At 34.7% G+C, this 13,917-nt stretch overlaps 1 pseudogene across 1 annotated transcript; it reads left to right on the top strand.

The window, feature by feature from the left end:
• The first annotated feature begins 8,676 nt into the window (after positions 1-8,676).
• LOC146922006 (phosphatidylinositol 4-kinase gamma 5 pseudogene) lies at positions 8,677-11,761 on the top strand (annotated as a pseudogene). Its single transcript, XR_015012302.1, has 2 exons — positions 8,677-8,964; positions 9,314-11,761. The product of XR_015012302.1 is annotated as a phosphatidylinositol 4-kinase gamma 5 pseudogene (transcript).
• The last annotated feature ends 2,156 nt before the right edge of the window (positions 11,762-13,917 follow it).

The following is a 13,917-nucleotide window of genomic DNA, read 5'->3' as shown; positions in this document are numbered from 1 at the left end:
CGGTGCCCTATTCCCCCACAATTGTAGCATTTCACCGGAGGACGAACGCCTCCCCCACTAGATCCTGTCTCACTAGTACCCTTCTTCAGTTTTCCCTTATCAGTTGAAATGTTATACGGCTTACCCCGACTTAGGTCTCTCCCTTTCTTCTCACTGACTGCCTTGTAATGACTAGCTCTTGCCTTGCTATCATCCTCATAAATTCTGCATGCAGTTACCAATGTGGAAAATTGACGAATCTGTTGATACCCAATAAATTGCTTGATTTCAGGGCGTAATCCATTCTCAAACTTTAAGCATTTGGAAACCTCCGCCCCCGCTGCATTTATATAGGTGCAAAACCTGGACAACTCTTCAAATTTTGCTGCATATTCTGACACAAACATGCTCCCTTGCTTCAGCTCGAGAAATTCAATCTCCTTTTTGTTACGTACATCAGCAGGGAAGTATTTTCCCAAAAATTCCTCTCTGAAAACTTCCCAAGTAATCACAGTGCCAGCCTCCTCAAGCCTTTGACGGACATTTCCCCACCAGAATTCAGCCTCTTCCGCCAACATGTGTGTCGCTAGCCTAACCTTTTGTTCATTAGTACTCACCATTGCCTTGAAAATCCTCTCAATCCCTTGTAGCCAATTCTGAGCACCATCAGGATCATACCTCCCCTTGAAGGTAGGAGGGTTGTTTCTCATAAATCTGTCCAAGCGAAGTTCATCAGATGTTCCCTGTTGGTTCTGCTGTCCTTGAAGCGCATTGTTTAAGGCTTGCGCTACCGCGGTCATAGCATTTGCGATTGCTTGATCATTTCTCACAGCCATTTCTTATCTGCATTCGTCAAAATCATGAAACAATTAGAATTTAGGCATCTACAACGTGTGATACACTTGTCGCCTACAGGGTAAAATATCAATTAAAAGTCCTAGGCCGAATGGACCGATCTGCTCTGATACCAACTATGTAACACCCTATCTCCCGCAAAAATTATAAGCAATAATAATAATAATAATAATAATAATAATAATAATAATAATAATAATAATAATAATAATAATAATAATAATAATATATTTATTACTATGGATGCTACATGAATCAAACCTTTTGATACTAATTAACATACAAAATGTCTCTTCTATAATAAATTTCACTTCGTAGAATAAGTTATTAAAGTAATTCATAATAATAATCTCTTGTGCTTCGACATTCATAATTAGAAATAAACAAGGTTCTCATAAACAATTCAAAATTTGCAAATCAAAATATTTAATCGTTTTTCCCCAACCCTAGTGTTACAGGAATCAGAGCACGTAGCGTCTACATTTTTATTTCAACTACTGAAAAAAATTGATGCATAGAGCATCTGTCTTTGCCACCTTCTAAACGTCCCAAAGCTACTCCTCGTCGACCTGAGTGTCTGTACTCACGGTACAGTCACCATAAAAGGGAACAAACACAACAAAATAAGGGGTGAGAAATCCTGCCATAACATAATAATAGGGAAAATCACGCATTTTAAATACATGTCATGAGAATACAATCTCTACTATCTCATCAATTTTCAATAGTTATTAAGTACAATTCTCTTCTCTTCACAAATCACAACATCACACAATTTCCACATTTACAAGCACAAGCATAAACATCATCACATACGATGCATATGGACTCTCCTAACGACCTATATGAACGTGGTACCACACCTACTCATCATTTTGTCAGAGTTATATTACTGGACTTTTCTCCCACATAGTTGCCAGAAGTATGTTACTGGACTTTTCTCCCACATAATTGCCAGAAGTATGTTACTGGACTTTTCTCCCACATATGCAAGACTTATGCTCTAGACTCTATATGAACGCAAAGAATTAAATTCGACAAGTATTACACATATACACATAATCACATAATCCACAAATTAATGTCAGACTCCCCCTAAAATGCACGACTCTAAAACAAGCACACAAGTCATCATCACTCTCATCATCATTATATATCACTCCCATCATCATTATATTTTACATAAATATATCATCATGTCTCCCTTTCTCTCGTACAACAATAATTTAATTCCAATCCTAACCCATAATATAATTATCATTTTATATCAAGTGCCTAGTTCTAGTCTTTCTGTCAATTGTGGTTATTTGATAGGTGCTGAACCTGCTTTTATTTTTCTGTTTGTGTGTGGACTGTTTTGCGGTTCAATGTACTTAGATGTGTTGGGTAGCTAGGTCTTATTTTTTTTTTTATCATAGTTAATTGCTTCTAATTTCTACACGTTATTTTTTTATGGATGCCAAGCTCATGAAAATTATATCAATTCATGTAATGGAATAGGCTAGAATATAAGGAATTGAAAACTAAATTATAAACCTGAGATGTCTATACTAATGCCAAACAATTAACGCCATTGCTCTCTTTTCTTTCTTTCTTTTTTTTTTTTTTGTTTTCATTCAGGACCTATATATATATATATATATATATATATATATATATATATATATATATATATATATATATATCCCCACATACTATAGATGAACTAATAAAAACCCACAACATCCTTCGAGTACTGAATTAGGAATCGCAAATATATATAGACAAGCCTTTATGCATAAAATCAATGAATTAACCCAACTTTATTCATACTGTGCATATATCATCTCAATTCAGTGCATTCTTCTAAATATATTTATTCGGTGATCGAACATCAAGGTTCCTACGATTGAGATTCACTTGCTACTGCTATCTCTACACTTTAACCTAACAGAGGTAGAATTTTATTCAAGTCCTAAAACGTAACTCAATATTATTACTACTAACTCTCGTCTTTTAATTAGCTTTATGTCATCTCTCTCAATTCTAATCTTGCTTCACCAATCTAATTCTAATTATAGCCTCATCAACAATATCATTACCCTTAATTCAACATTCATACTCTTAAATCTCTACCGCCCCACAATAAATTATAAACCCTGGAGATGAAGAGATTCTCCCCCTTACCTCAATTCCTTTGAAAATCTGGTTTGTTTTGCTTGACCTTGTCGCACTAGGGTTTCTCTTCCTCTGCTCCTCTACTTCTCTTTTCACGTTCAGTAAATTAAAACTGACTATTCTAACTCCTAAAGTTCTATTTATATACGGGCCAACACTAGTCACAACCTTTTCCACAAATAGCCACTATTCTTTTACTTCTTCCCTCCCCCACTTATTAAAAACTTATTTCTTACACCTCCAACTCTTCACATCGTGTCCGGACTCTATGTTTTTTTTTATTTAAACTGTCCTAGTATTTTTCAATCCTCACCATAATTAAATTTTCTCTACATCACATAATATTCAAACAAAACAACATCAATAATATTTCTAACCAAAATTTCACCTAGTATACTTCATTAAATTAATTAAAAAAAATAAAGTAGGGGCGTTACAACTCTCCCCCACTTAATGGATTTTCGCCCTCGAAAATTACCTGAAGGAAATAACTCTGGATAAGATTCCTTCATCTTACTCTCCAGCTCCCATGTTATACTACCCCGAGCAGGTCCTCCCCACGTCACCTTGACTAGAGTGATCTCCTTGCCCCTCAAGTTCTTTACTTCTCTATCTTCGATCCTTAGTGGTAAGGCCTCAACGGTCAGGTTCTCCTTCACTTGCACATCATCCATGTGAATCACGTGAGACGGATCAGGAACATATTTCCGAAGTTGTGATACATGAAACACACTGTGAAGGTTTGAAAGTGACGGTGGTAGGGCCACCTGATAAGCTACCTCTCCAACTCGCTTCGTAATCTGATAGGGACCAATAAACCGAGGTGTAAGTTTCTTCGACTTCAATGCACGACCAACACCCGTCGTTGGATTGACCCTCAAAAATACGTGTTCCCCCTCTTGGAACTCCAATGGTTTCCTCCGTTTGTCATGGTAGCTCTTCTGTCTACTCTGAGATGTCTTCATCCTCTCTTGAATTATTTTAATCTTCTCGGTGGTCTGCTGAACAATTTCTGGTCCCAACACTGCATTCTCTCCTGTCTCATACCAGCATAACGGGGTCCTACACCTCCTCCCGTAAATAGCTTCGAAAGGTGTCATTCCAATGCTAGAATGGAAACTATTATTATAGGTGAACTCAATCAGCGGCAACCAAGTATCCCAATTCCCTCCTTGGTCCAAAACACAAGCCCTTAACAAATCCTCCAGGGACTGGATTGTCCTTTCTGTCTGTCCGTCAGTCTGCGGGTGATATGCTGAACTTAGCTTCAACTTAGTCCCAAGTGCCTCCTGTAAACTCTCCCAAAATCTCGAAGTAAATCTCGGATCTCTGTCAGAAACAATGCTTGAGGGAACACCATGTAATTTCACTATTTGTTCAATATAAATCTCCGCTAGTTTTTGTAATGGGTAATTCAGTTTTATTGGTATGAAATGTGCTGATTTACTTAATCGGTCCACTACCACCCAAATAGCATCACTCCCCTTCACGGTCCTAGGCAAATTCGTCACAAAGTCCATAGATATGCTATCCCACTTCCACTCCGGAATACTCAATGGTTGCATTAATCCAGACGGTTTTTGATGTTCAATTTTTGACTTCTGACACACCAAACATGAGTACACAAACTCGGCCACATCCCTCTTCATACTGGGCCACCAAAATATTTTCTTAAGGTCTTGATACATCTTCGTAGCTCCAGGGTGAATACTTAGTCCACTCCTATGACCCTCTTCTAGGATACTTCGTTTCAATTCCGTCATATCGGGCACACAAATTCTACTTCTAAATCTCAAAACTCCATTCTCATCTAATTTGAAATTTGTTTCTTTCCCCTGATTGATTAGTGTTAACTGATTTACTAGTTCCAAGTCCGCCTTCTGCCCTTCCTTGATTTCTTCCAACACTGGACTTGTCAATTTCAGCATTCCCAACTTCACACTCCTTGGTGTCACTTCACAAACTAGACTAATATCTCTGAATTGTTCTAGTAGCTCAATTGGTAGTGGGAATGCATTGAAGTAGTACTTATCCCCAGGTACTAGGTTCGATTCCCACGGGAGGCAAAAACACTACTAGAGAGGGGGTAGTGATTAAGCTTGTGAGTAATAGTGAGACCGGGTGGGCCCCGGGCTATTACAATAATCATACCGAGATAAGCTATATGTGTCCCATGTTATAGGTAACTGATCAGAGAAGCATAAATATACTTAAATGAAAAGGGAGAAAAAAGAGTTATAAATAACACTTATGAAATCACTCCTAAGACATAGCCTATTCAGATACAAAACCCAAAGCGGGTGTTTGTTTCAAGTTTAAAAATGAGTAATGACATTCCTGGGAATACTTGGCTAGGGAATGATTATACCCATGTATGTAAACCGAACTAATTCAAAAGAAAAACCGCGAACCGAACCAACCCAAACCGAAACGATAAAAAACTGTATTTGGTTCGATGTAATCGGATCATTTTCTTGCTCATCTGCATGATTTGGTTTGGTTTGCGGTTTTCATTTTACCAACCGAACCGAACCAAAACGCAACATAAGAAAAATGTTAATTAAACATATTTCACCTAGAACAACACTCATAGAAACTCAATGGAAACTTTTATAAAATGAGATATTTTTTTCTCTTGTTAGATTCCTTCTTTTCTTTTTATTTAGAAAACGTATTTATATGCTACTTAAAATTTTAGACAATGATAAAATCTTAGTCTTTTGCATCTCTTACAAAATATGATCACGTTTTGTCCATGTTTTTAACTTGTCTATGTTGTTGTTAACATTGTAAAATGAAAATCAAATTGTAATATTTGATGAAATTTAAAACATTGCAGAAAATATGTTGTGTTTCAGCTTTTTAACTTGATTTTAATGTTAAAAACAAAAAATTGTATCGTCTAAAAAAAACCGCACCAACCGATCCAACTCAAACCGCATAGGTTTGGTTTGGGTTGGTTCGGATTTTATTTTTAAAGTCAACCAAACCAAACCAAACCACATCCTTTTTTATCTTGCGGTTCGGATGACTGCTATCCTCCAAACCGAACGAAACCGCACCACGAACACCCCTACCCATGTTTGTTATAATGTTGAGAAAAAACATTCATGTGTATAAAGGTTTCTAAGAATGAAGTAACTTATCATAACTTCTCTTATTGCCATGAATTTATTCCCATGCGAGAAGGTGGGAATGTGCATTCCCATGAAATCTACGCAAATGTTTTTTTTTTTTTAAATTTGTAACTTCCAATTTTTTTAGGAATGTCAACTTATTTGCTAAACACTTTTTTAAAAAAATATCTAAGAATTAAATTTTCATATTTTTACCATGAAATCCTACGCAATTTATTTTTTTTTAAATTTGTAACTTCCAATTTTTTTAGAAATGTCAACTTATTTGCTAAACAGTGTATAATTTGTGTGTCACCGAAACAAACGCCCTCTAATCCTTCCGTTACTTCCCTATTGTACTCACTACTATGTACAAAGATATATATATATATATATATATATATATATATATATATGTTACAAGCCACCCTTTGGTGGTGTCTTTTATCAAGTCACACCTTAAGGTGTGATTTTCACTTTTTAGTTATAACTTTGCTAAAAGACACCTTCATAAAAGTAAGTTGGTGTCTTTTCGCAAATGCTCATAGAGTAACTTGATAAAAGACACCTTCATAAAAGGTGTCTTCTATCATAATCCATATATATATATATATATATATATATATATATATATATATATATTTTATGATAATCAACCATCTTATTTATTTTCTTTTTCATGTTTCTCTATCATAAGATATTAAGATACACGCAAAATTACATTAAAGTTAGGTGACTTTCCCATTTTAAGGTGATTAAATCCTTTTATAGGCATTCGTTCAAGATAAAGTTAGTGTTTGCCAAAAACAGGACTGAGCTATCGCAGAAGCAATACCTATATGCATGCATTGCATCCCAGTTAACACGAGATAAACTGTCTCATCCTGTTTTTGTCATTTTCCAATGCACATGTTTTTTTTCACACTTCCAGTGTATCCTGAAAAAACGGCCAGGATTCAAAAATCAGTCAAAAAAGGTATGGTCTAAGGTGGAAACCCACTACTTTAATCTGAGTTGTATAATCTTTCTCAATTTAAAGTGACGTATGATCCAACTGTAGGACCAAAGGAACAAGCAAAGCTATTTTTAGTTTTCGGTCAAATGTTGAAATGGTTATTTTATTCTATCAAAAAAGAAAAAAAAAGTGGTTATTTAATTATTTATTTACATACGTGGGTCAGTTTGGCAAAACAAGATCCGAACCATATAAGATAATTTGATTTGAGTAAGGTAAAATAATCACCTATTATATTATTGGATCAGTTTGGATAAATCTACTAATTTCCGATTTGAGTTAGGTTGGATAGTGGATTACCCAATTTATTTTTATATTTTTTGTTAATATTATAAATGACTAAATAATGATTAGTCCCCATATTTATTTTTTCATAATGGATGATAATATAATACTTGAAACAAAAAGTTTGAATTTCACTATATTTTAGCGTAAAAAAATAATGGATGATAATATCAAATAATGAATTTCTTCATAAAATACTTGAAACAAAAAGTTGAACGACATAAAATTGCATTAGTATCAAAGCAACAAAAAAGTGCAACATCTGAATTTATAACTCTAACATGTTTTGATTTTCAATACAATAATGTCTTTTGCCAATTTTGAAAATTAGACCTGATTTATGAACTAAATCTTTTGTATTCTCATTCTTCCGAATGAAAATAAAAATAAAAATGTTGGCATTATTGGGTAAGTGAGCGTATTGGATTTGATTATGGTTTTTACTCAAAACTCGTTATTTTTTTATGGATATTTCAATTTTAAAACCCATACTCACCCAATTACCCAAACCAACCCACATTTTTTTTTTTTTTATGTTTTTGAATATGTAGACCTGTAACAAAGATTGAAAGATACATTGCATTTTTTTTAAAAATTTTACTCTAGATTATCTTCTAAATTTTTTTCACTCTAAATTATGAATAAATTTTGTCTTCAATGGATAACCTTGATGACTGTGCACTGATTATTTATTTATCTTCTAAAAAATTGTTACTCTAAATATTTCCAAAAAAAATTATATGATGAGATATCATTGATATGATAATTATGTAAAAAAAAAATTATACTATGTAACGTACTTTTTCCCGGTTGTTAACATTTTTTCCATATTCTTCTCTAAAAAAAAAGATTTTTCCATATTTTTCCATATTCTATTGTACTTTTTCATTATTTTATCATATAAAGCAAAGGTTAGTTATGGTATTTCAGACGCACACGTGAAAAAAACTTGTTGGCATGCAAAGACTGGCCGTTGGTAAAAAAATCACCGCACTCTCCCCCTCATTCGTTAACACTCTTTTCTTTTAACCTTAACCCATCACTTCCACCTCATCTCACCCACTCCCTTATCTCCACGTCACCCACATCTAGTCAATCTCACACCTCAATCCAACGGTCCTAATTCAATATTCTAGACTCTTCCACTCTCTCTCTCTCAACAAAGGGGTCAAGTCTTAACCATGGTTAGTTACTTTCTTAACCTCACTCCAGTTAAATCATAGCGAAACAAACATCAACATAAATAGAGGAGTCCTTCTTTATTTCTTCATGTTTTGTTCATTTCATTTCTAAAGCTTTTTGTTTATTGTTTAGAAATTACTTTACTTAAAACTAAAAATCGAAACCTGAGGATTAATACAAAAAAAAAAAAAAAACTGAGTCGACTCGACTCAGTTCTCTTCATTCCTTAAACCTGAAAATTCTTCTTTTGTTGTTCATTTTTTTCCGACACTGTTTGGTTCATCGTCACTTTCAGATCTTACATTGATTACAACAAGTTCGAATTCGAAGTTCAAGCTCAATCAACACTGTTCAATTTGATTCCTTTTTATTAAGGTATAATTTATATCTTACGTTAATTTTTTGTTATTATCTTAAGTAATTATACCGTTAAACATATTAAGTTACATTGGATTTTTTTTAATTATTTTCTTCTATCATTCATTGTTTTGAGGTAGAAAAGTTTTCACGTGTTAAAAGGTATAGGAGTGATGAATGTTCATGAATGTTGAAAAACGGAAGCATATTTAACTGTTTAAAAACGTGTTTTTTTATTACTTTTTAATCGAGATTTAATCTATTAATTAATTATTCCGCGTGATTTATGTGGATAACTTATTAAGCTTGTATCTAGCAGTGAATTTAGACTGAATCTAATTTTTTGATTTTTTTCTAATTTGTGCAGGTTTCTGTTTTTTTTTTTGCTATAAATAAGCAAGATGGGGTTGTTGTGTTGATGTAAAATTCACTGAGTGTGTAATTTCACTAGAGATTGGAATTTTGATATTTGGTGGTTCTGTTGATTGATGATTGTTGTGGTGGAAGTGATCGGTGTTTTGCTTTTACACATTCAATAGCATTCTTGGCTCTGAAAAAGAAGAAAAAAGACATTTTTTCCTTCTGGGTTTGTTTATGTCTCGAAAACTAGAGAGTCCAGTTCAGACCCAGATGGCAGTTGAAGTGATGAGGAGTCCTCTTGGGAGGGAGTATCATGGGAGTCAGAGTCAGAATCAAAGCCAGAGGCAACCTGCTGGGAGGAGACGCGTGTTCGTCCAAACCGATAAGGGTTGTGTTCTTGGCATGGAATTGGATCGCGGGGACAATGTACATACTGTTAAGAGGAGGTTGCAGCTTGCTCTTAATGTTCCTGTTGAAGAGAGTTCTCTTACTTTTGGTGATATGGTCTTGAAGAATGACCTTAGTGCTGTTCGAAATGATTCGCCTCTTTTGTTGACAAGGAGTTTGCTTCATAGAAGCTCATCAACTCCTTGTTTGTCCCCAACTGGGAGGGATATCCAGCAAAGGGATAAGAGTGGTCCTATTGAAATATTGGGGCAATCCACACGCCTTGATGTGATGAAACTTATGGCTAAGGATATTGTGAAGGCGATTAAGATGGGGATCGATCCGGTTCCTGTTAATGGTGGGCTTGGAGGTGCGTATTATTTTAGGGATTGTAATGGGGATAGTGTTGCTATTGTGAAACCGACCGATGAAGAGCCTTTTGCGCCTAATAACCCTAAAGGTTTTGTTGGTAAAGCTCTTGGACAGCCGGGGTTGAAACGATCTGTTCGGGTTGGAGAGACGGGTTTTAGGGAGGTTGCGGCTTATCTTCTGGACTATGATCATTTTGCTAATGTGCCTCCTACTGCCTTGGTGAAGGTTACTCACTCGATCTTCAATGTCAATGATGAGGTCAATGGGAATTGTTTCCGGAGAAAGAGACTTGTTAGCAAGATTGCTTCTTGTCAGCAGTTCATACATCATGATTTTGATGCTAGTGATCATGGTACGTCGAGCTTCCCGGTTGCTTCGGTGCATCGTATAGGGATATTAGATATTAGGATTCTTAACACAGATAGACATGCTGGAAACTTGTTAGTTAGAAAAGTTGGTGATGGCATTGGAACTTTTGGTCGGGTGGAGCTAATTCCTATTGATCATGGGCTCTGTCTGCCAGAAACTTTGGAGGATCCTTATTTTGAGTGGATTCATTGGCCTCAAGCTTCGATTCCGTTTTCTGATGAGGAGCTTGCCTACATTCGTGATCTAGACCCTGCTCATGACTGCGAGATGCTTCGAATGGAGCTGCCAATGATTCGAGAGGCTTGTCTCAGAGTGCTGGTGCTCTGCACCATTTTTCTCAAAGAGGCTGCTGAATTTGGTCTTTGTCTTGCTGAAATTGGCGAGATGATGACTCGCGAGTTCTACAGGGGTGAGGAGGAGCCAAGTGAACTTGAGGTTGTTTGTTTAGAGGCAAGGAGGATGTTGGCAGAGAGGGAGGAACTATCTCCAAGGACTGAGGTGGGAGACGATGAATTCTTCTTTGATATTGATTGCGATGAAGGTGGATCAGATTCCACTCCAAAGATGGCAATGGAGGATCCTTTAATCAGAGAAACTTTTCAGCATGCACTTGGAAATGGGCACGTGCGCAGCCCACTCTCCAAATTGGATGAGAGCATTGAGGAGGAAGAGGAGGAAAGTGATGAAGAATCTCCTCAGGAATTTGGTGCTTTTTCTGCTCAAGAAAAAGTTGCAACTATTCCGGAGATTACTGTATCACTGAAAAATACCATGTTAGCCGAGAAAAAGCAGAAACACTCTGGAGGAAAACCGGATAATGGCTACTTTACATCATCTGGCCATAGGAGTGCCAATGAGCAGCTGCCTGCAAGCATAAGCTTTGTAACGCTTGCAGATATGACTGAGGATGATTGGACATTATTTCTGGAGAAGTTTCAAGAGTTGCTGTATCCGGCATTCGCCAAGAGGAAATTTATAACCTTAGGACAGAAGCAGAGGCAGAGGCTTGGTACTTCGTGCCAGTTTTGAAGTTGAGTAATATGTTTGAATGACGGAGGGAACTATAGAATGAAGAATTTTAAGGCTTTACAGGTTGCAGGGATTGCTGGAGTGTTACAAATATTGCGTCTTGTTTGACATTTGAATGAGGGTAGCAAAAACCACTGTAAATATGTTGTTTGCATCTTGATCTTATGATTTCATTTCTTCTTTTTTAATTTTTTAGTTCCCCCCTTTTTGTTGTCTGATAAATAATTTGTAGGATAAATTTGTGAAATGAATGAAATTTATGTATATAATGAATGACATGAAACCTTTTTTTGCTGAATTTGTTGCATACACACACTGTTACGTTTTATTTTTGGGAATGGCACAATTCAAGTTTTTGTCTTACATTCTTTCAGTTACTTAGAAGGATAGTTAAGAATTAGGATTGCTTGTTTGTGAGGCTGGAAGGATATTCACCTGGTTGTGAGATGTCGATTCACAAATGTTTACAATACTAAATGATACCCCTCTCTACATTATGTTCTTCTATTTATATAAATACTTCTCTAACTAAACAATTAACTACTCCCTCCGGTCACATTTATAAGCAAAAAACACCTTTTAGGTTCATTGAATAATTAATGTATCCGGTCACATTTATATGTTAGATACATTAGTTATTCAATGTACCTAAAAAGTTGTTTTTTGCTTATAAATGTGACCGGAGGGAGTATCTAACTAACTCCTTAGCTCAAATTCTAACAGATTGCCTTATTCTGTATTTGAATATCCTAACAGTGACATCAATAGTATACTAATTGAAATGAAAATAATAGGAGAAATGAGTCCCATAAGTTCAATACTATAACAATTCTTTGATAGAAAGAAAATGGGTTAAATATGTTTTTGGTCCCTATAAATATATCAACTTTTCGTTTTAGTCCCTCTAAAATTTTCCTTCAACTTTTAGTCCCTATAAAATTTTCCATCTTCACTTTTGGTCCCTCTTTTAAAGTAAACTCATATGTAGAATACATATTTTTGAATAAAATTTTGCAGAAAAATTCATAATATTATTAGAATCTCTCCCAAAAAAAATTAGAATTTTTTAACAAAACATGAATTTAATATGAATTTTTATATGTTTGGTGGTTAAAAATTCATAATTAATTTATGTTTTGTTAAAAAAATCTAATTTTTTGGGGGATTTTTTTGCACAATATTTTACACATTTATGCACAATTTCATTAAAAAATACAAAATTTAACTTAAAAATAGGGACCAAAAATAGTGATTGAAAACTTTATAGGGACTAAAAGTTGAAGGAAAATTTTAGAGGGACTAAAACGAAAAGTTGGTATATTTATAGGGGCCAAACACATATTTAACCCAAAGAAAATTTAAAGAAAAAACATTGATTGATGAGAGAATAGGTAATTACATAAAGGTATACAACGAGATTTGTGTAGTTAATGAGAACAACTAACTAATTATTATAACTAGTTATTACATTTTATAAATATATTTGGAACAAATTTCATTCAGTAGGTTTTACTAAAAATATCTTATGCAGTGTATTGTGCCTTTTTTGTCTTTTAACTGAAATTAACTTTTACGATTTACACAATGTAAATAGGAGCAAAATTGATAGGACGTGGTTATACAATGAGGTATAAGATTACGAAATCATCATTTTTAAGTTGCAACTTGCGTTTAAAATTTTCTAAAGTTTGATGTATTTTAGTCCCTTCCTTATCCATGAGCAGGTGGCATTTAGGGTGGGAACAGGAAAGATTTTTCCACCATGGGAAAGTTTTTATTGACCATCAGATTACTTGAAGAACATATTTTTATAATAGACTCTCAACACTAAATTTTTTTCACACTATCTCCCACCACCATTCTCTTTCCTCCACCCCCTCACTCACCCACCAACAGCAACACAGCATTAATCCCTCCACCGTCCCAACAATATCCCCCAACCAGCAACAATGATCTTGCAATAAAATAAAACAATTGCAGAAAGAAAAGAAAAAAAACTCATTTCTCTTGTTAAATACTCAACCCATCTCTTTCATATGGTTTTCTGCACCTCCTTAGCCGCATCAACAGGTCCGGAATTCAAAGAAAGAGAAAAAATGAGAGGAAGAAGAAGAAGAAAATCAATATTTCTAGGTTTATTTATTATAAAAAAAAACTGGGTTTGAAGTGTATTTAAGAACATTGCAGAAAAAAGAAATTCACTAACAATATAAAATAGAAAAGGATCTAAGAATGAAAGGTTCAAACTCCTGGAATGGAAAGAGCAGCTTCAGAATTGCATTTCTTCTCACAAGTTCTTCACACACTTCCAACATTAATCCTTTACATCAAAAGGTTTTTTTTTTTTTTTTTAAAAAATTCTGTTCATTTTAATTTCCCCATTTATGTTAATTAATTAATGGGTTTCAGAAATCTACCATTAATTTTTTGCATAATTTGAAGGAATCAATTTTG

This window comes from Medicago sativa, chromosome 5 (genome assembly GCF_051527215.1).
Source record: "Medicago sativa cultivar Bolivia chromosome 5, Bolivia_mono, whole genome shotgun sequence".
NCBI lineage: Eukaryota > Viridiplantae > Streptophyta > Magnoliopsida > Fabales > Fabaceae > Medicago > Medicago sativa.
Note: the sequence above shows the minus strand (reverse complement) of the source record. Positions and strands in the feature narration are given on the sequence as shown.